The sequence below is a fragment of the Rattus norvegicus genome, chromosome 17 (genome assembly GCF_036323735.1).
Source record: "Rattus norvegicus strain BN/NHsdMcwi chromosome 17, GRCr8, whole genome shotgun sequence".
Taxonomy (NCBI): Eukaryota; Metazoa; Chordata; class Mammalia; order Rodentia; family Muridae; genus Rattus; species Rattus norvegicus.
Genome location: NC_086035.1, coordinates 69,853,121 through 69,880,900, shown reverse-complemented (window position 1 = coordinate 69,880,900; position 27,780 = coordinate 69,853,121). Strand labels below are relative to the sequence as shown.

The 27,780-nt window shown below is 36.5% G+C and overlaps 1 long non-coding RNA gene across 1 annotated transcript; it reads right to left on the bottom strand.

Moving 5' to 3' along the window:
* Positions 1-58: 58 nt before the first annotated feature.
* Positions 59-24,111, bottom strand: LOC120097925 (uncharacterized). The gene is made up of 4 exons (XR_005495849.2): positions 23,969-24,111; positions 22,756-22,882; positions 460-566; positions 59-356 (listed from the first exon to the last, which is right to left on the bottom strand). It is a non-coding gene; the product is annotated as an uncharacterized LOC120097925 (long non-coding RNA).
* Positions 24,112-27,780: the final 3,669 nt, after the last annotated feature.

The following is a 27,780-nucleotide window of genomic DNA, read 5'->3' as shown; positions in this document are numbered from 1 at the left end:
TAGTTCCATTCTTTAAAGTCTTGTACCTCTTTATTCAATTCCCTTACCTGTTTGGTTGTGTTTTCCTGTATTTTTAAAAGAATTTATTTGTTTCATCTTTAAGGGCTTCAACATGCTTACCTGTGTTTCCCTATGCTTCTTTCGGTGAGTTATTTAGATCCTCCTTAAAGGATGCTATTATCTTTGTGAAATTGGATTTTAGGTCAGCATTCTGATTTTCAGGTGTGTTGGGGTATCCAGAGTTTGCTGTGATGAGAGAACTGGGTTCTTGTGGTTCCAAAGTATCTGCCTGCAGCAGATCTTCTGGTAGACCTTCAAACTGTAGGGTCTTCAGAGGATCACACTGATGATGTACCCTGGTGGGAAGGGAGGTAGAATTCAAGTGAAGAGGATGGGATCTGAGTTCACTGAGCTCATTGGGGAGTCCCAGCTGCTACAGTAATTAGGAGTGTCTCTTACCTATTGCCAGGTTGCTATGGGTACAGAGGATCTCCTGGGAGCCTTCAGACTGTGGGGTCTTTAGAGGGGCAGACATGCTGATGATCTGCCCAGGCAAAAGGTGCAGGCTAGAAGGGGAGTCAGGAAATCCATTTGTAAATCTGATGTCAAAACCATCAAGTTTCAAGGCGCAAAGTTCAAGTTGTAGCATGAGTATTTCATAAATTATAAATTTTGTAGATAAATAAAATTCAACATGAGCAAAACCAAAGTTATTAAGAAACAACTTGAGTCAAATGGTGAACCTACTTTATTCTAAACTGTGTATATCGAGATAGATGTGGTAACACATATCTGCATGACAGATGCTGAGGATAATAAGACTAGACTGTGTACTTATTGAACCACATGGTAATATTAAATCCCAATAATAGTTTTTTTACATTTTCACTTTCACAATAAGTAAATGTTTCTTGAAAAGCTCTTAACTGAGGGAAAGTAAATGAAGGGAGTTTCAATTAATTATCCTCTTCCTGAGTTAGAGCAAATTAATCTTCCTTCTGTAGTGAGCCAATGGTTGAAGTGAAATGTCAGAGGCTGTGCCTGGTTGAGTGGGAAAAGGATTTTCTTTCTGTCGGTTTCTAGAACTAAGAAATCAAAGTACAGATCAAAGGCTAGATTGAATGAACTTAGTATTTTGTTCAATGTTTATGCAGAAACTGTGTTATGTTTATCATTTTTAGTACTCTGAATAGTTTTCCAAATACAATTTCATCAACTGGCTGCTCTGAGAGTTCTATGCAACTTGTACAAATTCATTAACCCAGAATACATAGAAATAATCCTAAAGAGCAAATGCGTACACAATCAAATATTTATTGTGCCCAAAGGTAACCAATAGTTGTCATATGAGTTGGGAAGGTTGTGTCAGCAATGAAGATAAACAACTTGTGTTGAACTGCACATCAGCAGAGGGACTCTACATACACAATAAGAATATCTAAAGGAGTAATGATTAAAGTCCTTTGTTTGAAATTTTATTCAGAAAAAGAACACCATCTAAATATATTTCTATCTAAATATAATAATTGATGCTTTGTGGCATATATTAGAAAATGTTAAATTGAGATTATTTTTAGATACTAAGACATTTAGTGATTACCTTGCAGTAGTATTTTGAATCCATGAATTTTATGAAACCATTAAAAACCTATTTCTATTGAGGAGGAAAGAGAGGCAATTTTAAACGTCTTTCTGGAAATAGGGGAGAATCTGTGTAGAGGATTCTGAGGAGATGCTACCTATATATACCTCCTTAACTCTCCACTCTAACATACCATCATCAAATTCCTCTTTTGTTGTTGTTTAAATGCCAATAGTGTCTTAGCCACTGAATCAAGCATGCTAATGATTTATAATCTATAATACTTGCAGAGAAACTAGACAAGGTTACTCTGTACAGCATCAAGCCTGTAAATCCTAGTTTTCTGGAATATAAGTCAGAGAGTTCAAGGAAGAAGCTAAGAAGACTGCCTAAAGCAATATTGGATTTATATGATCAAGCCTAATCTCTTTGCTTTAAAGGCAAAGGGGCAAGTGATATGGACAGTTTTACCTGCTCTTGAAAGTCAAAGACAGGGAAGAACACTTCATTGGAAGATGAAATGGAGACCTCCTAATTCTCTACCATTGGCCATAAAAGAATAAATCCTTTTGCCTTCCTCTGTTTTTCAGGGCATCTTGTATGTCAGACACTAGAAACACCAGATCTAAGGAACAGGCAGTGAACAAAACAAAACTAGAGATTCTGTAGCCTGAGAGATGAGCATTAAGAAGGAATTAATTCTTCCTTATTCAAAAAAGGTGACACTGGCTCTGTTTGGCTTAGAGGGAATCATCTTCCCTGTAGGTATTCTTTCTTTCCCAGTATAAGAACAACCCAAAACTCAGGGCAGAATTGTATAGGCAGTGATGATAGAGTAAACATGAGGGGGAAAGTAATGGCAAGAGAAAGATAAATATCAAAAAGGAAAGGAAAAGTGTACTTCTAAAAAGTCTCTAAATACAGCTCATTGAGAGAAGAAATTATATTCTGAAACATAGATGCTGCTGGAGAAATCACATAAGACATACTAACAACCCAGGTCCATAGGGTTAAAGATGTCCTTTAGAAACGACAATAATTTTCTTGGCTAGTGTGTGAGACTAGTTGAACACCTTTTGAAGTCAAAGACTGTGTTAGCAGTTCAAATCACTCAGAAAATAGTGATATCAGTTCCTAAAATGTACTAAAAACAAACAAACAAATCAAAACAATAAATACATCCAAATAAAGAGTTCAGGATGGATGATAAGGATTTTATAAATACAAAGGAAAGACAAGTAAAGACCAACATTAAAATGAAAAACATGCTCTGGGCTACTCTCTATGCCCTGAGCTGGCCCTGTGGCACAGATCTCTGTACCCATATCCCACTGGAAGAGAGCTGGTTTCTAAGAAGTGCTGACACTGGTAAGACCACCATTTCTGCTCGTATTCCTGGCCCAACAAGAACCCATCCAGAGTCCTTAGGACACAGGAACTGAGGAACATTCTGGGGCATGATCTTTCTGGTTTCTGCCTGAGCCCTGAGCTGGCCCTGTGCTACAGTTCTCTATACCCAGATCCCCTGGGGAGAGACCTGATCTCCCAGTACTGCTGTCATACAGGCTTACAAGAAGGTAAAGCCACTGTCAGAGGCAGCAAGACCAACTAACCCCAGAGATAAGCAGAGGCAAGAGGCAAGGGCAAGAACCGAAAATAGAAACCAAGGTGACTTGGCATCATCAGAACCCAGTTCTCCCACCACAGCCAGTGCTGGATACCACTTGGAAAGCAAGATTTTGTTTTAAAATCAAAACTCACAAAGATGTTAGAGGACTGTAAGAAATACATAAATAACTCCCTTAAAGAAATACAGGACAACACAGGTAAACAGGTAGAAGCCTTTAAAAAGGAAACACAAAAATCGACCAAACAGGTGAAGGAATTGAACAAAACAATCCAGGACTAAAAATGGAAATAGAAACAATAAAGAAATCACAAAGGGAGACAATCCTGGAGATAGAAAACGTAGAACAGAGATCAGGAGCCGTAGACGCAAGCATTACCAACAGAATACAAGAGATAGAAGAGAGAATCTAAGGGGCAGAAGATACCATAGAAAACACAACTGTCAAAAAATGCAAAACACAAGGAGCTCCTAACCCAAAACATCCAGGAAATCCAGGACACAATGGATGTTCAAACCTAAGGATAATCGGTATAGAAGAGAGAGAGAAGATTCCCAACTTAAAGGGCTAGTAAATACCTTCAACAAAATTATAGAAGAAAACACTTCCATAACCTAAATAAAGAGATACCCATAAACATATAAAAATCCTACAGAACTCCAAATAGATTGGGCCAGAAAAGTAATTCCTCCTGTCATGTAATAGTAAAAAAAAACCAAATATGCAAAACAAAGAATATTAAAAGCAGTAAGGGAAAAAAGTCAAGTAACATATAAAGGCAGACCTATCAGAATTACACCAGATTTCTCAACAGAGACTATGAAAGCCAGAAGATCCTGGTCAGATGTCATACAGACCTTAAGAGAACACAAATGCCAGCCCAGGCTACTATACCCAGCAAAACTCTCAATTAACATAGATGGAAAAACCAAGATATTCCATGACAAAACCAAATTTACACAATATCTTTCCACAAATCCAGCCCTAAGAAGGATAATAGATGGAAAACTACAACACAAGGAGGGAAACTACACCCTAGAAAAAGCAAGAAAGTAATCTTGCAACAAAACCAAAAGAAGAGAGCCACACAAAGATAATCCCACCTCTAACAACAAAATAACAGAAAACAACAATCACTAATATCCTTAATATCTCTTAACATCAATGGACTCAATTCCCCAAGAAAAAGACAGACTAGGTCCTGACATTTTGCTGCATACAGGAAACACACCTCAGTGATGAAACAGCCACTACGTCAGAGTAAAATCTTTCAAGCAAATGGTCCCAAGAAACAAGCTGGAGTAGCCATTGTAATATCGAATAAAATCAACTTTCGACCAAAAGTTATCAAAAAATAAAAAAAAGATAAGGAAGGACACTTCATATTCATCAATGAAAAAACCCACTAAGGTTCTATTGTTGTGTGTGCCAAACTATGAAGATACAAATAAATGAATCGAAAATGAAATCCAGTTTTATAAATTTAGTGTGCAGTAAACTTTGAACCTAAATGGTTCGTAACAACTTAGGTGCTAAAGCTTTGGTCATCAACTAGTGGCACTGTGTAGAAGTCACTGGATTATGATAGTTCTGGTAGATGAGGATATAAGAAGTGGGCTAGAAGGAGGTGGGATCTAATTGGAGGAAGCATTTCATTAGTATGTGCTTCTGAAGGGATGAAGAATATATCTCCCTGGTTCTTCTAGCTGTCGCCATCTTGGTCTCTCTTACTTTTCTATATCTACCTACCTCTTGTCATCCCTCCATCCTCATTTTTACTTTCTCAGTTCCTTTTCCACCTCCTCTTCTCTCTTCTTCTTCCACCACCACTCTTCCCTCCATCCCCTTCTCTTTCTATCTTTCATACTATCATGATGAACAACTCTGTTTTCTCTAGCATGCTCAATCTCATCACTGAACTAAATGTCCATAATTAAAAGTTTTGAAATATTAAAAAATTACATTGTTTCTGGTGTTTTTCTCCCAGGGATCTATCTGATTAAAACAATGGAGTATTTTAATTTGATTACTTGAAAAGTGGCCTAGTTTAAAAGGTAACACTAATATTCCACAAACCCTTAAATATTGAAGTAAATAAAGGTATACATACATACATACATACATTCATTCATACATACATACAACTACTACTACTAATAATAATAATTTTTAAAAACCCTGCATATCTGACATCAGTTCAATTTCTTTAGCTGAAATATTTTCATTCACATTCATGTGGAATGTTTTCAAAATCAATTACTTCTCTTGGTCACAAAAGAACAGTGGTAGATGCTTTTCCAATCTGTAGGCTGCCTTTTTGGCATATAGATAGTGACCTTTACCTTATAGAAGATTTACAGTTTCTTGAGATTCCATTTAACAACTGCTTATCTTACAGAATAAGCCACTGGTGTTCTGTTCAGGAAATTATCTCCTCCACCATTGCATTCAAGGTTATTTTCCATTTTCTCTTCTGTAAGATGTAGTATATCTGGTGTTATGTTGAAGTCCTTGATCTACTTTGACTTAAACTGTGTACAGAGAGATCTATTTACATTCTTCTACATATAGACATCAAATTAGAGCAGCACCATTTACGGAAATGCTTTCTTGTTTAGAATTCTTTATCAAAATTCAGGTGCCCATAGGTATATGGATATATTTCTGGCTGTTCAATTTTATTCCATTGATCAACCTGTCTGATTCTCAACTAGTACCATACTGGATATTTTTCTTTGTTTGTTGGGGTGGTTGTTTTGTTGAGTATTTTTGTTGCTGTTTTGGTTTGGTTTGTTTTTTGTTTTTTTTTTTTAATCAATATTGCTCTATAGTACAGCTTGAGGTCAGGGATGGTGATTCTTCCCAAAGTTCTGTTATTCTTCAGGATTGATTTGGCTATCCCAGATTTTTTGTTTTTCCATATGAAGTTGAGAATTGCTTGTTTTGGGTCTACCAAAATTGTGTTGAAATTTTGATGGGGATTGTATTGAATCTATACATTGCTTTTGGTAAGATGGCCATTTTCACTATTCCTGCCTATCCATGAGCATGGAGAATCTTTCCATATTAAGGTAGCTTCTTCAATTTCTTTCTTCAGGAATATGAAGTTTTTGTCAGACAAATCTTGCCTGGTTAAAGTTATACCTAGATATTTTGTAATATTCATGGCTATTATAAAGGATGTTGTTTCCTTAATTTCTGTCTCGGCCTGTTTATCATTTGTATAAAGGAGGGATACTAATTTCTTTAGGTTAATTTTGTATCCAGCTACTTTGTTGAAGGTGTTTTTCAGCTGTAGGAATATTGCCCCCAATAGTTTATGTATACTATCCTATCATCTGCAAATAACGATACTTTGACTTCTTTCTTTCCAATTTTTCCCTTTTATCTCCATTAGTTGTGTTATTAGTCTGGCTGGACCTTTAAGTACTATATTGAACAGATAGGGAGAGAGTAGACAACCTTGTCTTGTCCTTATTTTAGTTTCTTTCCGATTAGTTTGATTTTGGCTACTGGCTTGCTGTATATTGCTTTGATTATCTTTAGGTGTGTGTCCAGTATTTCTGATTTCTTTAATATCTTTAACAGGAAGGGGTGTTGGATTTTATCAAAGGATTTTTAGCACCAAAATGAGATAATCATGAGACTTTTTTCTTTCAGTTTGTTTATAAGCTGGATTACATTGATGGATTTTCATATATTGAACCATCCTTATATCCCTCAGATGAAGCCTACTTGATCTTGGTGTGTTCCTGAATTCAGTTTGCAGGAAGGTTACTGAGTATTTGTATTTTTGCATCAATGTTTATAAGAGAAAAATAGTCAAAATCCTTAGTCATCAGGAAATGCAAATCAAAGCAACTCTAAGGTTTCATCTTTCAATCATCAGAATAACTAAGTTCAAAATCTCAAGAGATGGCACATACTGGTGAGGATGTGGCCCAAGGGGAACACTTCTTCATTTCTGCCAGAAGTGCAAACATGTACCACCACTTTGGAAATTATTTTGTCAGTTTCTCAGAAAAGTGGGAGTAGTCCTACCTCAATACCCAGCTATGATACTCCAGGGCATATACCCAATGTTCTTCAACAACCCACAAAGACACTTGTTCAACTATGTGCATAGCAGCTTTATTCATAATAGCTGGAAACCAGAAACAACCTATATGTCCCCTAACTGAATAATGGATAAAGAAAATGTGGCACATCTGCCCAGTGGAATTCTATTCACAAAGACATCATTTATATTGCTGGAAAATAGATGGAACTTGAAAGTATCATTCTGAGTAAAGTAACCCAGTCCCAAAAGGACATGCATGGTATGCACACACTTATAAGTGTCTATTTCCCATAAAATACCAGTACCATGTTATAGTCCACAGACCCAAAGAAGAGAAACAAGAAGGAAGGCACAAGCAAGGATGCTTGATTCTCACTTGAAAGAGGGGAATAAAATAGTCATAAGAAGCATATGGAGTGAAAGAACTGAGAAGGAGGGGGATGAGGAGGAGAATGGGCAGGTCAGCATCAGGTGTGTGAAAGGACATAAGAGATGGGTGTGAAAATGAATGCAAATCTGCAACTGAGAGGGGTGAGGAGATATGTGGGGAGCATCTCCAGGACAAGAGAGAATCCTGGGATAAAGGAGACTCACAAGAATCAATAGGAATGACCTTAGTGTGATGCACAACATTGGGGATATGGAACCTACAAAGGCCACCTCCTATAGCCAGGCACAAAACCCAGTGGAGTGATAGAAGATCAGCCTACCCACAAAACTTTCAGCCCAAATATATTCTGTTTAAAAGGAATGCAGACAGGGGGTATGGAACAGAGACTGAGGGAATGTTCACCAATACTTGGCACAAATTAAGACCCATCCCATAGTCAAACACCAATCCCTGACACTATTAATCATACTCTTTTATGCTTGCAGGCAGGAGCATGTTGTCCTCTGAGATGCTCCACGCAGCAGCTGACTCAGACAGATGCAGACACTCAAAGCCAAACAGTGACTAGAACTTGAGACTCTTATAGAAGAATAGAAGGAAGAATTTCAGCCCTGAGAAGGTAGAAATTCTCAGGAAAACCAATACAGTCAACTAACTTGGACCCTTGGGGCTGTCAGTATCTGAACCACCAACCAAAGAACATACATGGGATGGACCTAGACCTCTCCCACTCATACGTAGCAGATGTTCAGTTTGGTCTTCCTGTGGGACCCAAATACCTGCCAGAGGAGCTAGCCCTAACGTTGTGGCCTGTAAATGAGATATGATCTTCTAGCTGAGTTGGCTTATCTGGCCTCATGGGTAGAGAAAGTGTTTATTCTTACAGAAACTTGAAATGCCAGGATGGGGGAATGCCTGGGAGAAGGGGAGGAGGGATGTGGGAAGGATTGTGGGATGAGGTGAGCAGGACAGGGGCAGTGAGAAGGACATAAATAAATAAGTGAAAAATTAAATTAAAAACGAAGGACAGAGATAGACATGTAACATGTGGTTTTAGGATTGTTAATAATATTATCGATTGATAATTAGCCAAGTGGGTTTTAGTCAAAACTACACACAAAGAAGACTAGAAAAGTTAATTGATAGGATCGCACTTCCTATAATTATCACACTGTTCATCAAAATCCTATTATATGTAATATGAAAAGAATAACCAAAACATTTTTGAGTTAAAATATTATTGAACTTTCTTTGAACATAAACTAATAACATCAAAATAACCATAAAAGAGCAAAAGAGCATAACCCCTCATAATCCAGAGTATCTTCATAAATAGACAACTCGAATCAGAGAGAATCACAATGGAACAAAGAGATTGCAATTTGAAAGGCAATAAAGACTCTTGTTTTAGCTAAATCAATGGAAGAAGGTAGAGATAGTCTCTATAAAATTCCCCACTAATAAAGGAAATATGACAGTTAAGGAGGCTGTGATCATTTTAAGAAGACAGAAAATAATTCCAATAAAAAGAAAACAATGAAAATAAACTGATAAACACAGCTAAAATTGATACACAGCAAAACTTCAGTGTCTTTAAAGGCAAACACAATTTTGTATCAGTTTGGTCTACTTAGGAATGCTTTATTATCAGATAAACCCAGAATAAATTCAGCAATCAAGCCACTGCAAAGTATAAGGCTCCGTGATATTAGTCATATTGGCACTCTGCTACAAGATCATCAGCATCTGTCTCTATAACTTTTCAATTTTTTAACACTGAATCTCTGTATCCTCAGACGTCCATCCCTTCATCCCCTTATTTAATTATAGTTCTTGGTAGCCTCCATCCTACTGTCTATGTCTATGACTACTGAAAGTATCTCATACGTATCTCATAAGGGAATAAAATAGTATTTGTTGTTTTATTACTGGCTTGTTTTACTCAACACAATGTTCTCAAAGTAAATACGTATTGCACCAAACATCAGAATTTCTTCAATCTAACTAAAGAATGTTCCATTCTCTGTGTGCTTCTTTGTTCATTGCTGTGTATGTATTTGGGTTTCCTCCATGTTTTAATTGTTATGAATAACTATACTATCAACACAGCTATAAAGATATCTCCTAAAGTCTGTATACTCCCAGAATCGAATTTCTGGATCTCTCAGAACTGGAATTTCAGGATCATATGTTAGTTCTATTTTCAAGCACAATCATATTGTTTTCCTCTGCAGGCACAGAATTTTATAAATGCACCAACATACTGCATGTGTTCTGATTTCTTCAATCACACACCTACTTTGTACTTTAATGGTAGTCATCTTAATACAATTAAGTTTAACAGTAGAGTACTAATGATATATGTTAGCTCATTTCAGAAAAAAGAAATGATTTTTAAAACATAATTCAGAGATAAGAATGAGAAATAAGCATAAATTTTGAAGTGATTGAGGCAGTCATAAAAATACATACAAAACTTTCTGACAAGACATTTGAAAGTTTAGAGGAAATGGATTATTTCCCAGCAAAATATGTATTGCCAAAATTCACCCAAGAAGAAAGGGGAAACTTAAATACACCAGTTACCATAAAAGAGTTTAGAAAAAGATGCTTAAAGATCTATCATTGAAAAAGGCAGTGAGAACAGATGGCCATCCAGCTGAGGTTTATGTAACATGCATTTTATATAACCTTTAAGAAAGAGAGCTGTTCAAAGTTAAATTATTTCAGGCCTTAGGGGGAAAAAAGATAAAAGCCTTCCACAGTTCATTTTACAAAGGCAATATAACTTTCAAAATAGGGAAAATGGAACAATAAAAGATGATGATAAAAAGATGTTGTTTATGAACAAAGATGAAATTGTATTAAAATGGGAGGAATTACGTTAAGACTATGTTCCTTTTATGTGTTTTGTTGTTGTCATGTAAGTAACATGGTCAATGGATGCTTCTGTGTCAAAATAACAGAAATGAAATAAAGATAAAGGCACCCTACCATGCCCTCATGAAGCTTTCTCTTTAGCATGATGAATATCAAAGTAAAAGTAGTGAACACACACACTTGCTATATCAGATGATGGTACATGAAAGAAAGAAGACTGAGCAGAGACACGCAGGCAGATGTTAAGACGGAGTTAGTCACTTTGCATTGCGCATACCTTTTATCAGAGATGGTGCTCCACTAGTGATCGAGCAGACTGCCATAGACCAGAAAGCGCTATTGGAGATTAGTGAATAGAATGGATATCACAAGAGGCCATTCCAGGCAGAGGAAAAGTCAGTGAAGAATGCCATGAGACACTGTGGATAGCAGTGTACCTGCTGCAAAGCAAGGCCGGAAGACAGGGCAATATGTTGTCAGGAAGAAAATAGTGCTGAGGTCATCCAGGGTATTGAGTGAAACTGACTCGCCCATGAAGGAGCAGCTGCAGCACTTTCAACAAAGACCTGGAGTTATTTAACTTCTGTCCCAGTGTGCGGCTCTGACAAGTGTCGTGACACTGAAGTGCAGAAACTGAAGGAGGTGTTCTGTATACCTAACATAGGGGTTCAGATGCCTTGGATAAAAATCGTGACAGTCAAAGTGTTAGGAAATGTTGTGTGTGTGTGAACATGTGTATGTGTTTTTTGTGTATATGTTTATATGTATCTATGTGTATGTTTGTATGGGTATGTGTGCATATTTTTGTATGCATGTGTGTTTGTGTGTGTATGCATGTGCATATGTGTGTATGTGTATATATTTCTGTGTATATGTGTGTGTTTTATGTGTGTGCACATGTGCATGTATATGTGTCTGTCTATGTATGTGTGAATGTGTTTGTGTGTACAGGTTTATATGTACCTGTGTATGTACATGCTTGTGTGATATGTGTATGTGTTTGTGTAAGTGTATGTATATATATACATATGAGTGTGTGTATGTATGTGTGTATGTGAGAATGTGTGTATCTGTGTATGCATGTGTACGAGTATGTGTGAATGTGTTTATGCATATGTATGTATGTGTATGTGTAATATACATGTATGTACATATATTTATGTAGATGTATATACATGTATTGTGTATGTTAAAATATAAGATGTTTACATGTTAAATATAGAAATGCATATGTATGTATTAAATATAAACATACATTTAAGATAGAGTGGAATAGGGAAAGGACTGTTGAAATAAAATATAATTGGTGGGAAGATTTCAAAGTCTAGCTAAGATTTGTTCCTTTTTTTCTCCATCTTCAGTGTAACAGATGTGGGCATGGAGTAGAAGAAAGATTAATCACTATTTGGCCATGTAAAATCCATTATGTAAGCCTAAAAGTCAAACTGATATAAAAGTTTATTAAGAGAGCTGTTTAATAAAACTCCCATTAGACATTCTTCTTTACAGTTTTCTTTTTTAAAAAATTAGATTGCTAGATTGCTTTGCTGACTTATTATTCTACATGCTAAAGTGAAAACTCTGTTTTAATTGAAATCAGAAACTAGATATGTATTTGTACTTTTATGTCTTAATTTAATAATGCCTCCAACAATCAAGCCTTTGTAATGAGATACATAATTAAATAAATTGAACGAAGTTTTTAGGAGACAAAAATATCTCCTTTTCAGGACATAAGTTTTTAACTAGAAAGCTCAGGAGGATATAAACAACTGAAATTAACATAAAAATTGATCAAGGTGAATATATAGAAGTTAAATGCATGAAATATTGGTTTTGCTCTTAATAATGAGAGAATAAAGTGTGGAATAACAGTAAGAATAGTATGAGACATTTAGGTATAGATTTCATAAGAAGGAAACTATATACAGAGCAAAACACTGTTTTGTTAAAGAATATAACATATCAAACAATAGAAAGTCATAACAGTTTAGAAGGATGTTTTGAATACAACACATATAATTTTAATGTGCATAATTATATAAAATTTCACACAAATCATCTGACTATTAAATTTATGTATTCAAATAGCCAAAAAATCTGATTTATAATAAGTAAAATCTTCTCAATATTATGACTAGGAAATGAGTGATTTGACTTACCATACATCAGAGGAAATATGAATCCATAGGAATTAAAGTATTTTTGGCATGGAGAGGTTCATGTATGCCGATCGCCACAGCTGCAGCAGAAAATTCACAAGCCTAAAGTCTGTTTTAATTACATAGTGATTTCGAGTCAGCCTGGGACATGTAAAGCCTGTGAATCAAAATACATAAGGAGGGAGAGGTCCTGTGGATGTCTATCAGCGGTAGAGTGCTCAACCTAACATATTCACAGGCAATTCCTCATACTTGAAAAAATGAAGATATGTTGGACATATGAGAAAGACAGTATTTTTATTAAGGAAGAAAAGAACTCTTAAATGAATAGAACAGGGAAAAGTAGACACATGTTTAGAAAGATGTAACATGAACACTATAACCACATAATCATAAATACCACATGGTTAAACACTTAGATGTACAATTAGATGTTAGTATCATGTTAGAAGAGAATCTAATGAAAATACAAACACAGAAGGACTGTAGAGATACATCTCTACGCCCTATAAGGACCAGAAGCTACTTTGCTATATTGAGGTTAGACATCCCCTGAGTTCCAGGGAAATTGCTGCTTCTATTCCATATACCTAAGTAAAGTGCTATGGAATCCATATGAATGCTGGATAAGCAGGAGATATGCAGTGTCTACACCATTTGTAAGTTACTCTAATTATATGTGTTTCTGCAAAATCACCATCACCACTAGAGCTGTCTTCATGCTATTTAGAAATGTAGGCAACCACCACTATAATAAGAATTAGACCAAACCCTGACAAATAGAGGCAGATGCTCACAGCCAATCATTAGACTGAGCACGGGGTTCCCAATGGCAGAGTTAGAGACAAGACTGAAGGAGCTGAAGGGGTTTGCAACCCCACAGGAAGAACAACGATATCAACCAACCAGACACCCCAGAGCTCCCAGAGACTAAACCAACAACCAAAGAGTACACATAGAGTGACCCATGTACTCCAGCCGCATATGTAGCAGAGGATGGCCATATTGCATATCAGTGGGAGGAGAGGCCCTTGGTCCTGTGAAGGCTCGATGTCCCAGTGTAGGGGAATGCCAGGGCAGGAAGGCAGGAGTAGGTGAGTGAGTGGGTTGGGAGAGCACCTTCACAGAAGTAGGAGGGGATGGGATAGGGGGTTTCCGGAGAGGAAACCGGAAAAGGGGATAACATTTGAAATGTAAATAAAAAATCCAATAAAAAGGAAATAAAGAATTAGAGAATCCGACTTAAGAAAGATCGAAATCTTAGAAATTACAAAGAATATATTCACATTATCTACATTATATAAAATGAAAATTACTCTGTGACAAAATGTAACACAGGCAAATAGACAGGCAACTACTTTCGGAAGGAGACTCTAACAGAAAAAAAAAGTCAAGTAAAGATTTGTCAGATTCACCTGAGTAGAACAGACATTGAATGGAGAGATGGGCAAAATAAAAAGAAGCAATTTGTAGCAGTGTAAAGCTAAACTATTGCAGGGTGTATAACAAAATGTTCAAGCTTACAAAAGAGATACAGATTACAGTGGCAATGGACTCATTACATACTCACTGGGCAGGAAAAAATAATGACTGTGGCTAACCTACATACAGAAATTGCATGCTCTTATAAATTAACAATTGAAATGTAAATCATAATATTTATTTTTCAAAAAATCAGTGCATTTTAAATCACATTTATAGATTTGTGTAAGACTGTGTGCAAGTGAAAAAAATGTTAAAAATATAATGAAGAGTACATTACTATATGATGAAAGATTCAGTGCAGGTTTGAGTGGCCAGTTCAAGTTTGCATTTTTGAAATAAAAAAATTCAGGCTGAAATGCTGTTTATAATGGCTTCCACTTCCACCCAAGATATAGAAAGGTGTGAAAAAGCTACTCTCACAAATAAATAAACATTATTTTACTTTTCCTGAACTAATTTTAAAGTTGGGATAGCACAGCAACCAAATGGTGTGAAATCTTAAAGATTGATGAGCAAACAAGAGGCAAAACAATGAATGAAGCATAGAGTAGAAAGAGGCCAGATGGAGCATCAGTGGCTACGAAGACCTGAAATATCCCAGACATTCTTTCATTTTTGAACACTGATTGGCCTGTAAGAATGGAATTCACCAGAGCCAAAGACACATAGGAATTTTGTGCTATATGGATTTGCATCTTTAAGACACTTCATCAAGTGGTAGACAGAGAGGACCAGCATTTCTGATATTTGATAATGTCATCAATATATGACGTGGAAAATGAAATATTAATATAGATAAGATCTGAACAATGGCAATCACAATTGACACACCAAAGTGAATGAAGGAAATGTACCAAGAACTCACCAATGAAGAGGGGTGATTAGCGATAACGGCTGCCAAAGTACAAAGAGTCTGTCTTCTCCGAGAATGAATCCTGTGCTAGGTAAGCCAATCCCAAAGAGCCAGATCTAGACACATACAAATTATCAATAGGAAAGGACCTCAGCAGTCTGTATTTATGAATTTATACCTTTGCAACAAGATAATTAAAAACAAGAGGCTATGAATTTGAGGATTTGTGAAGGTAGGTATGGAAAAGACGGAGGGAGAAAATGGAGAAAGGAATGATATAAATTCCTCATAAACGAATTTCATCCAAAAAAATTAAAATTATCTAACATTCATAGAGTCATTGAAAACATGCCATGGTCTACTCAGTTTCTCCTATTTCTGTCACGAGAGCGGGAACTTCTACCTCATATAGCACTTTCCAACGATGCAAGGTTATGCAGAACACCACAGAAACAATGGACAGAACGATTCAGAAACCTCCTCTGAATCTGAGACTAGAGCAGGACCATGGAGAGTTCCCAATTTCTCTGCCAACTCAACAAACCCATGGGAACAAGAGCAGTGTATCCAGTGTAACCAGAGCTTAGAGATGAGTTTCACTGCAGCTCAGATAAACAAGAATGCTTGACAAAATACACAGGGACATGAAATACATCTTCCCACCCTGCTTTCAGTCTAAGCCCAAGGCACTTCAGAAGAAACCGAAACTAGAACAATTAAAATGTACACCCATGCCAAGTTGGGCCCAGGGGTGCACACCTTAATCCCAGCATAAGAAAGAGATAAATGGATCTGTGTGAATTCTAGGCCAGCCTGTTTTGCATACAGTTCCGCAACACTCAGAGCTACATAGTGAGACACTGTCTCAAGAGAAAACAAAAATCAACAAATATCAAAGCTAATGACAACAAACAAAATAACAACAAAGGAGAGAGAGAGAGAGAGAGAGAGAGAGAGAGAGAGAGAGAGAGAGAGAGATGACACATCCATAACTTTAACTGATCAGGTAAACCCAACCTCCTATACTGACTGAAGGACTAACTGGAGTGGTAAGTGACCAGTATCTGTTGTCACCAAATAATATTTTGACTCAATTATTATTTTTGGTAGCGGTAATTGAGAAGGACAGAATAAAATATCTTCTAATCCTCTGCTTAAAAAAATAAACTTGCAATCTAAAAATAGGATGTAATCCATTTTATTAGGGTCAATTATTATCAGCACAGTGACCAGGAATATTCAAATAAATACCACTCTACTGTTTTTCCCCATGCACTTGCTTTCTCGCGTTTCTGTGTGTACCCTGCCTTTCTCTGCAAGTGTTTTTCTTCCTGTAGATGCAGCATTAAACAGAGTTTGAGGTCCGTATTTTAAGTTAGGAACTCGTAAAGATGTCTTGTGCAGTGGAAAGAATTTCAGGAGAAAGGCGGAGATTATACAGAAAAGCCTAATGGAATGCTAACCGTGGAAATTATTTAATAACATAATAAAGGGATGTGTTTAACAGACCTATTAGTAGACGCGACGCTGTAAAAATGAGAACCAACTTGAAGCTCTAGAGCAATAAAAGTTAATGAAACTGTGAAAGTGTCAGTCCACATCACTTCTAATTTGTTACCCTCTGATTTGCCTTCTTCTTGTTTCTCTACCCTAGGGTTTTACAAATACCTCACTGACCATTGCATTCCCTCTTCCTTCACTTTCAATTCATTTCTAAATAATGGTACAGGATGACAGCCATGAATGGCAGCCAGTTGAAGTATGGATTCCAACAATAGGAGACACTTGGTATGCATCCAAAATCTTAAAATCTGGTTCAAAATTAAGTAACCAAATAGAAAATCGCCTGGCCACATGTCAAAAGAAAGTAGGGGCTTATTTACATGAAAGAATTGCGTTTCATGTAGGTCACAAACTTTTCTGCTCAGGGAAAGTTCCCTTCAAATTTTCTTTTCTCATTCTTAGATCTTTGTGAACACTGGCCTTGGACAAATTAAGCATCTATTGTTGGTTGCAATAGATGCAGAACAATAAAGATCTTAATGACATGTAAGTATGAGTTAGTGAAAACAATATCCATAACCAAGTAGGCGCTGTGTAAATAAAAGTGATTTGATGCTGATTTCTTTTATTTCAATCTCATATTCTTGAAGAAAAATGGGCAAAAAGAATGTCGAGTGTGTACAAGCTATGAAATATTGAATTCTGGACAGCAAGATAAATATTATCTGTCTGTCCAAAGTTGTTCAAGTGAACCATGAGTCAAGCTGACTGAAGAGACAGTCTCCAGGTTCAGTTTCTCTCTTCCAATTTTAGAATTTTATTTTACTAATCTTATGTATATAAAAGCCTCCTCTCTACTCATTTCTGAGAATTTATGAGAGAGTGCAAGAATATCTAAACATATTGTGAAGAAATAACAGTAATAGTTGAAAGTAAAATTTATAAACATATATCTTGTCCCCTTTCCTGTAAGGCTATGACTCTCCTATTACCCACCTGTGACAACAGTTATGTTAATAGCTTTGTTTTCCCAATGATGGAAACAAAATTAAAAGCTTCATACGTGCTGGGCATGTAATTTACTCAGAAAGGGGGTGTAGCCTTTGAACACCACCATCTTTATGATCCCTGGTACTGAAAGAAAAATAAAATCTCAGCTACGCTAAACTAATATAAAAAGAATCAGGTAAAATTGATTCAAAAACAGGTTTAAAAAAACTAGAATTCTAATCTGGTCTTTGTTCATTGTATTTGATATATATTAAAAATATTTAAAATATTACATTGTATTAATAATTTTGTGCAAATGTGGTATGCTAATGCTGCGCATATATTATCCAGCCATGTAACTATGAGTGCAATAATTAATTTTAACTGCAGGAAAGCACATTAATCGCTTGTGAAAACTTAAACTTGCACATCATTTGTCAAGGTTTATGTCACGAAGGATCTCTAGTATCTTAAATCCATACACCTGCATTGAAATTATCTAATAATATTTCACACCATATTAATCAAATACAATGAATAAAAACGAGCCGGCTCATACAATGTTCCTCTTACTTGAGATTTCTAAGTTCTGAGCAAGTTACTGGCTTAGGTGTGCAGTGCTTAGTAAACACTACAAAGTCATGACCCTATTATAGCTCATAGTCAGCCTTCAACATTAGGGCTCATTTGCTGTAGCACTAAGGTCTTCTAGTGTCAGTGTTTATAACAATCAGAAAGAGAGAGATCATGTCTTACCATACCTTGTTAAGAGATGTTGCTCAGGCAAGGTAAAAACTGTCAGAAAGATCTAGTGAGGATTGAAATGTTCACTTTGATTCTACAAAAACAAGACTATCTATCTATCTATCTATCTATCTATCTATCTATCTATCTATCTATCTATCTACCTACCTACCTACCTATCTATCTATCTATCTATCTATCTATCTATCTATCTATCTATCTATCTATCTATGTATATATATATGTATATATATATATATATATATATAAACTATTATTTAGGAGAGGACATCCCATACCAGTTGTGTTTTGTTTGCTCATGAGCCATTTCTTACGTATAAAATAATTCTAGAAATTTAATTACTATTAAAGGTGGATAGTTTCAGTGATGTTTTAAAGTACAGCTTACTTCTGAAATGTTTACAGAATGCCTTGCCATCATCATGAAGGGACTACTGAGACATTTCTCGTGCACTTTGCTTATTGTGTGGCACATAATTAGCTCCAGCTTGATGTGGCTGATGGCTGAAATAATATTGAGTCCACCTGTTCCATTTTATTCAATTCATGTTTTAGCATTCTCTCTCTCTCTCTCTCTCTCTCTCTCTCTCTCTCTCTCTCTCTCTCTCTCTCTCTGTGTGTGTGTGTGTGTGTGTGTGTGTGTGTGTGTGTGTGTGTGTGTAGGAATATGTGCACATGAACAGCGATGCTTGAAGAGCCCAGATATGGGGTGTGTCCTACTCCTTGGTGCTAGTTACAGATTATTTTACTGCCCTTGAAGCCACTGCTGGAAACCTAACTAACGTCATTTGCAAGAACAATACTTGCTCTTAACCATGCTACCATCTCTGCAGCCTCTGTAATTCAGTCCTCTTTAGAAGAAACTGCTACCAAAACTGTCTGGAATGTCCACCACCAACCAAAGCTTAAAGTCTGAGTTGAACATGGTTCTTTCTGTCTCACCATTGAAATTACTGAGCAATTTCAATTAGAGCATAGTAGAATGATGCCATGACTTCAGTTACATTTTTTACCATGAGATGAAAGCGTTTCATATGTTTATTGGTGTACTCTTTTCTGAAGCACTTATTCTGTCCTCTGGGCTGTACTTCTATGGATAGCCTGTCTTCTGTACTGATGGTTCTCTATATAATTTTGGGTATCATTCTTTGGTACAGTACAAAATAATCTGTGGTTTCCCATTGTAAGGATTTCTCTTTCTCTTTTCTCCATTATAGGGTATGTTTTTTTATAAATTGTTTAATTTCAGTGAATTCAGTTTGTGAAATTTTCTTCTATACTCAATATTTTGAGTCCTTTTAAACAAAAGCTTTACCTGAAGCGATGGCATGCCAATGCCATCCTATTGTACTTAAGAGGTTCTGTTCTTTTACTATTAAATTTACATCTGCAACCCATCTAGACTTAGTTCATTTAATTAAGTGATGTGCGGTTGAGTCAGGAGTTCACACTCATGTTGATTAAAGCACAGTATCTACCATCCAAGACCTTGCTTTCTAATGATTGTGGCAGACGACAGGACCATTTACGATGACATAGTAGTTTTACTTCACACTATAACCAAGGAAAATGTTTGTTTTCAAAATACACTCCTTGATTTGCATTTCTGAACACGAGGAAAGGACTTTAATTACTTTCTTTGTTAATGAGAGACATGATTCACGGCCCCAGGTGATATGGACATTTGTAGAACCAGATTCCCTTTACTCTGCATAATAATTAACGAGATTCTTCGGCTCTCCTCCTCTCAGATCTTCAGGGTGTTCTGAAATAGAAGACCATTGTGTTTCTTCACCAGCAATGGCCCTTGAGAAAACTTATGGCCTTGACCTGAGAAGAAAGGAGGTGCACAGAGGCTCAAATGGCAGCTACTATGGCATAGAAGACTTGGAGCACTGTGGTAACTGTTCAATTTTTGCTTTGTTTTGTTTTGTTTTTGTGGACTGTTAGATAACCTTCACTAATGTTTATATCATTGGATAGATGCTTTAGGTTTACAACATAGAAAGACGATAAATTATTTGATTGGATTCCTTTCTGCCTTTAGGATTTTATTTCCTCTGTGTTGATTTAATGTTTTACACTTTATTATTAGCACATATTAACTATACAAATGTGTTTGCATTTCATATTGACATCCCATTCTTACACATGATATAGTTTACCATATTCACCCCATTTCCCTCTCTTGTCTGCACATCCTCATTCTTGCCCCCTTACTCTTTTCAAATTGTCCACTTTTACTTTAATGTCCATTTTTCCTTAAATGTAGATGTCACATATGACAAAAATTTGATATTTGTTATTGGAAATCTACCTTGCTTTGTTTGAATAGATATGAAATAGGTATGTGTCTCTGTATATCTGTATGTCTAATGCCTCTCTCTCTCTCTCTCACTCTCACTCTCTCTCTCCCCTCTCTCCATATATATATATATATATATATATATATATATATATATATATCATACAAGTGTATCTTTCTATATAATTGGCATGTTAATAATAAATTGAAATTTATTTTATGGCAACTCCTTAGACAAAATTAAATTTAGTAGTGAGACTTTAGTGTGCTTATTTACCTTTAAGAAAAGATTAAATTTTACTTTTTGAAGCATGATATATATTTTTTTATTTTATTAATTTTTATTAATCATTTTATTCCTTTACATTTCAAATGATATCCCCTTTTTGGTTACCACAAACCTCAGATGAATATTTGATAATGAAGATGCAGGGTCTCCTCAACATTTTCTGAGCTGATAAAAATTTTGATTTTACAAGACCCATTGTGGAATACATCATTTTGCTTACCAAAACAAAATGACAAATCTATGTTTAAAGCCATTTCAGAAGTGGTTAGAATTTCTGACTTAATCTCAAGCCAGAATTAATTGAATGATTTTATGTGTGTAACTGAAACTTAAATCAGCAACTCCAAAAGCAGTTTTAAAAATTGCACATCCTGGGGTTGGGGTTTTAGCTCAGTGGTAGAGTGCTTGCCTAGCAAGCACAAGGCCCTGGGTTTGGTCCCCAGCTCCGGAAAAAAAATTGCACATCCTAATAAAGTCATAATAATGTAATACTCAGCTGCTGAAGAAGGATAGAAGATAGGTATGCACTCACTGATAAGTGGATATTAGCTGAAAGCTTGGAATACCTAAGAAAAATTAACAGATCATATGATGCTCAAAAAGAAGGAAGACTAAAAAGTGGGTGCTTCTTTCCTTCTTAGAATGGAGAACAAAGTATTCATGGGAGGAAATGCAGGGACAAAGAGTAAAGCAGTAACCAAAGAAAAGGTCATCCAGAGATTGCCCCACCTGGGAATCCATCCCATATGTAGTCATCAAAGCCAGTCACTATTGCTGATGCCAAGAAGTTCTTGCTGACAGGAGCCTGATAGTGATGTCTCCTGGGAGACTCTGCCAGATACTTAATGATACAGATGAGGATGCTTGCAGTTAACCATCGGACTGAGTACAGGGACCCCAATGGAGGTGTTAGAGAACAGACTAAAGGAGTTGAAGGAGCTTGCAACCCCATAGGAAAAACAACAATATCAACCAACCAGACTTCTCCAGAGCTCCCAAGGACTAAACCACCAACCAATGAGTACATATGGAGGAACTCAAGGCCCTAGGCAGGTATGTAGCAGAGGATGGCATTGTTTCACATCAATAGGAGGAGAAGCTCTTGATCCTGTGAAGGCTTGTTTCCCCAAAGTAGGGGACTGCCAAGGTGTTTAGGTGGGAATGGGTGGGTGTGAGTGGAAGCGTCCTCATAGAAGCATGGGGAGGGGGGAAGGGGGAAAACATTTGAAATGTAAATACATAAACTATCCAAGAAAATAAAATTAAAAAGGAAAACAGTCTAAAGCAAAAAAAAATTCAAGAGACTTTTTCCCCTTAACCAAAATGTGGTGTTTTTAATAGCGGAGAACTATACATATGTAGTAAAAACATTTTTTAAAAACTTTGCAATTCATGACATATGGCAGTCTTGAATCTGAGCTGAGATGATACTGGTAGGACAAGTCACAATGCATAGTATGGCCACAGTGCAAAGTGTCAATTTTGTGTGTTCAGAACCAAGATGAAAGTGGAGACGTAGATACCAAAGAAAGAGCTGAAATTGCTTACATCGTTTTTTTCCCAATTAAATTTTGGTTGTGAACAATGATTAACATTTACTGATGATGATGTTTTTGCAAGCTCCACACTGATGTGCATGATCCCCATATGGGTTTGAAATCTATAGTTTTATAAACTGCTTTAGACATCCACCATTCACCTTCTCTACACAAATTTCCATCATCTTTTCTGCCCCTATTCTCATCCCTAGTCAGTGTCCTCTGCTACATTGAGGGAATTAGAAGAAGCACATGAGAACTTCCACACATCATCCTTGCCTCTCCATCACTGTCTCAAACCATGCACCATTGGTTCTTGTTTACCTTTGTTAATCAAGTCCTTCTGTTGTTGGGTTGGCTCGGTCCGTCTGCTGATTTGGAGTCCTCGCTTCATCTCACGTGGTCAAATGTTCCAGGAAGGTTCCATTTTCTCTTTAACCAGTCATTACTACTATAAAATAAACATACTCTTTATACCAACGTGCTCAAGAGTGGACCTACTTCTCACACCAGCTATCATCATAACCTTCGTTTTTGCAATTGCTTGTAGCCTATGCCCTTGACTTGTTCCTCTCTGTATTCTATGTTCAGTCTTCTCCAACCACATTTTCCCATCATCCAATTATCCCACCCAACAGCCCACCAAAAACAAAATCAAAAACGAAAACACTTTTCTAGTAGACCAAGGATCACCCAGAATTCTCAGTCTTAATTTAAGAGTTGCTTCCTTCATTGTAAAGAACTATTCTGAACTGCACGATTCTCCTTATCTGATGGATTCTACCCTCAGCTCACTAATGCTGTCTCCCTGGACATTGCTCTTTCTTTGCTTGCAACCTGGTAACTCAAACTGTGGCCGTCTCCATCTGATATTTCCAATTTATACTCACTTCCTTCATGTTCTTTGGCAATGAAAGGATCTTATAAGAACCGCTATTATGGTGTGCTTTGTGAACCATACTAGCCTACTCTTTCCCTGGCCAGGAGATGGATGACAATGGTCCAGAGTTGAAGACATGTCCACATATGCGTAAATCATCCATTGGAACAAAAGAATGAATTAGAAAATGTTATAAGTATTTAAATATTTGGACTAAATTGCAATGTCAAGAGAAATCATGTTAAGACTGAAAAAGAGTCTAGAACTTATAACAATGATAATAGTTTTCTTTTTATCTTTCATTTATAAAGTGAGTTACATTATTAAAGATTATACAAGGTGTCATCATGAAATTGAAACAAAGAAGTCACAACCACCATGTCTGTGTGTGTGTGTGTATGTATGTGTGTGCATGTGTGTGTGTGTGTGTGTGTGTGTGTGTGTGTCCTCAATTCAATGCAAGTCATTTTACCTTGCTAAATACAGCTCTTTATTCCCCCTAACCTTTCCTTTTAAGGTACCCATTGAGTTTAACCTCTGTCTTATTCCATTTCTGAAAGTGAAATGTTTTGGGCTGAACTTGGTTGCTTAGTTTTCACAGTTTGTTTTCATTATTATTGTTAGGAGGCCTCTCTACCTCTGAAAGTAAAAACGTACCTTAAGGTGTCTTTCTTCTTTCTTTCTTCTTTCTTTCTTTTCTTCTTTCTTTCCTTCTTCCTTCCTTTCTTTCTTCCTTCCTTTTATTTCTTTTTCCTTTCTTTTCTCTTTTCTCTTCCTCTTCCCTCTACTTCTTTTGCTTCTTCTTCTTTTTGAGGAACAAAGACATGTAGAAATGAGATCTAAAATCTGCTGGTGGGGCAGATTATACACTAGGATAGGAAGTTGGGTTTTAGGTTGCTTTAGTGGAAAGGAAATTACTCATATCAACACTACTATGTAATAGAGTCACTAAATTTAGCTTTTCTTTAGTGTAAGACCTAATGTTTATACAGTAATATGAAACTTCATTTTACAAAACTGTGATTTTCTTATTGCCCTTTCCTATCTTTCAACCAATTATTACATCTTTCATTATTACATATTATGACATTTTTAGCACATAAAATCATTTTGTAAAATCTGTGCTGATTTCACAGAAGAAGCTGACTTGGGAAATGGGGCCCAGTAAACTAGGTAAGATCAAAAGGGTCTGGCTTCCATTTGAATTGTTTGAGAAAGCACTAATAGACTTGGGGGACTTTATTTCTTTGTCCTTTACAGAAAAGGATATGCATATTTACAAAGAAATTTTATGCAGTCATTGTCATAGATGAAGGTTATATAATTATGTCCATTTCCCATGTGATACTATTTATTTAGAAACATCAGGTATACTGAAACCGCATAACCAAATAACAAAAATCTTAGTAAGTACTCTTATCAGAAGCCATGGAACAAAAGAATCCATCCACATGTCTATTTAAAAGCTACCTAAAATTTGTATTGATTTGCATTAAATATCTCTTAACTACTTTTGACATTTATTCTAAGATTTATGGTAGATCAGATTACGGAAATAACAGACCTCTTTGCATTCAGCAATTTTGCTTCCCTGTCCAGTCACAGTGACAATTAGTGCAAACCCCAGCAAGATGCTATGGAAGACGCTTGAATTTAGAAGTGAAGTGTTTGGATTTTAGAGGTATTCACATAACTAAATGGTTTACAATGCATAATCATATGTAGTTCCTACCCAAGTCAAAATATTTGATTTTCCTTTTAAATGACCTTTGTGTAACTGACCAAGCTTTCAGAAAAGTTACTGAACCTGGAAACTAGTGAGACTTCAAGGGGTTGGAGAGAGTTTTCTCATGCCCACGTGGTTAAACTGAGTCTCTAAAACTGACACTTGTCAGGAATTTGCCAGACACACTCAATAAGTCACAAAGGACCTAAGGCTTCATTCAGTGCAGATAACCTGATCCCCTAGAAAAATTTTTATTTTCTTCATATTGCAACTATTCATAGATACCTGCAGATACCTATTCATACCTGCAAAAATGCGTATTTGTCACATAGAGAAGGAACACTATTAAAATAGCATTATGCAAATGAAAGAAAAGGGAACGATCATTTGACCAAATAAAGTGTGTGATTAGAGTAATGATATCTCATTTCTCTCTTGTGTTTCTCTATTGGCTGTGTGGCATAATTCCTACCAAACCTAAGGGTAGTACGGCAGCTATTTCAGTGTCTAGAGAAACCCATAAAAACAAAGGTCCCCATCTTTTAGTTCTGCAGTCAGGTTTTGCCCCTGCACAGTTTTGTGTTAAGGCGAAAGTGCCAGAATAAATGTGGTGTTACATTCAGTTTCCTCAGTAGCTGTTTTCTTACTCTCGATCCAATTTAGTCTGTACCCAATGAAATTATCTGATTCTAATTAACTAAGCTAAAGTACTAAAGGGGAAGCTGTACTCTTTGTCATTGTTCATTTGTGGGAAAAATTTTGTCTATTAAATGATAGCCGGATGATGCTGTCAGCCTGGGATGGCTGGTTGTCTCCATTCATGCATATGGAGAGCTTTTACTTACAAAGTAGATGCCCTCCCAGAATTCTCAATTTCTGCAAACACACTTGGATTTACACAGAGTTGCTTTGGGTGCATGGAATTATTGGACTCCTCTCTCTCTCCCCCTTTCTCTCTCTTTCTCTCCTTCTCTCCCTCCTTTGTTCCCTCCCCCTCCCTCCTCTGTCCTCCTTCTCTCCCCACCCCCTTATGTGTACAGAGAGCAGAGCACCTGGCCTTTAGGTGCTATCCATCTACACTGTTAAATGTGTTTGTTTTGATTTTTGAAACGTAATCTCTTCATGGCCTATCTGGAGCTCATCGGGCAGGCCAGGCTGGTTGACCCGTGATCTCAGAGATTCATTCGTCTCTTCATCCCAAATACTGGAGTTAGAAGGACATATCACCATCACCAGCACTTTTCTTGCCTTAGTCTTGAGAAGGAACTGCAGTCTGAGTAAAGTCAAGCACTTAACCAGCTGAGCTATTTCTGTCTGCTCTTAGATTCGGCGTTCCATTGGAACGTTCTGGTGCCAAAGTACATACCTGATGTTTGTATTCTTCAAGTACTGGTGAGGGCTCCTTGGGTAAAGGATGCTGGGAGACAGGAGGTGAAAATGGGTTCTGAATAAAAGGGCATTCACTTCTCCAGAACTACTAAATTGTAAGCAAAATAAAGGACAGTTGAAATGTTGAGATTTCTTTTTAAGTCAACAGATTTCTTCCTCTCAGGATTGATACTGTTTATCAATCTCAGTATGTGGGCGTGCTTTGTAACTTCTTAAAAGTTTCAAAGTGAATATTCCTCTTTATGGAAATGAAGCTTTCATCAATTAGATAGCCATCACAATGCAGCCAATAACACTGTATGGGAGGAGATTTTTGTCATACCAGTTTATGAAATCTGACCTTGGAGAACTAGAGATTTCTCAGGAAAATGATTCAGAACTACTGGCAGACATTTATCCTAAACATTACATGTAAGTGGTGTTGGTTTAATATTTTAGATATCCAAAATTCAAAATTGGAAGGAGAGAGTAAATATTAGCTGATGATCTGGATATATCAAAGTTTAGTGTTTGGTGACTTAAGATAACCATTGGTATTAGTTGATCAATTAGCCCAAGACCAGGTTTTTCGTGACCTGATATTATTTGAATAACCAGAACCTTACCAAGTATGCTCTTTTTATTGTGTCTAAACTTATAAATGATGCTTATTTGAATAAATATCTCCTTTTACTCATTTTGAAGGAGTCAATTCAATTAGAAAACCTCAAGTACGAGGTGTAGACACTGGACTAAAACTTCTGAGAAGATTGGGTTCTCTCAGATCTTCTTGATAGTGAATACAGAATGGTGGAATCCGTTGCTTGGATGTTGTTTGCTTAGGTTTTAGAAGACTATGCACCATGACACGTTATAACACACAGCCATATGGCCTTTGTTCTGAGTGGCTGTGTGGAGCAGGACTAGTGAAGAGCTGGGGATCTATGCCAGAGAGATTATTGTCATAACTGGGCTTAGTCATATCAATGCTTACAAAATTACAACAGTCTTTGCTATGTTCCCTGAAACACAATGATTAAAGAAAAGCAGTAAGTGGAAAATGCATATCTCAGTAGTCAATGGGTTTCCATTTCTGGAGCCAGTGTGGTTTCAAATGTACAGCTGACTGTACGGTAATCATGTAGGGTCTCTTAATTTCAATTTTTTCATTCCTTAGTCAATACTTCTTCAGTGTGTTATTCTCTTGATTTACTGCTCTTGCAACTTGTTTAAGGTATTTGTAAACAATTTATACATTATAATTTACTGAATTAGGTAGATTAAGCTTGTTCTTAGCTTTATTATTTCAAATGGATGAGTTGTTCTGAGACATTCATTGTTTCCTACAGAGAGCCAGCCCTGTATGCTATGCCAA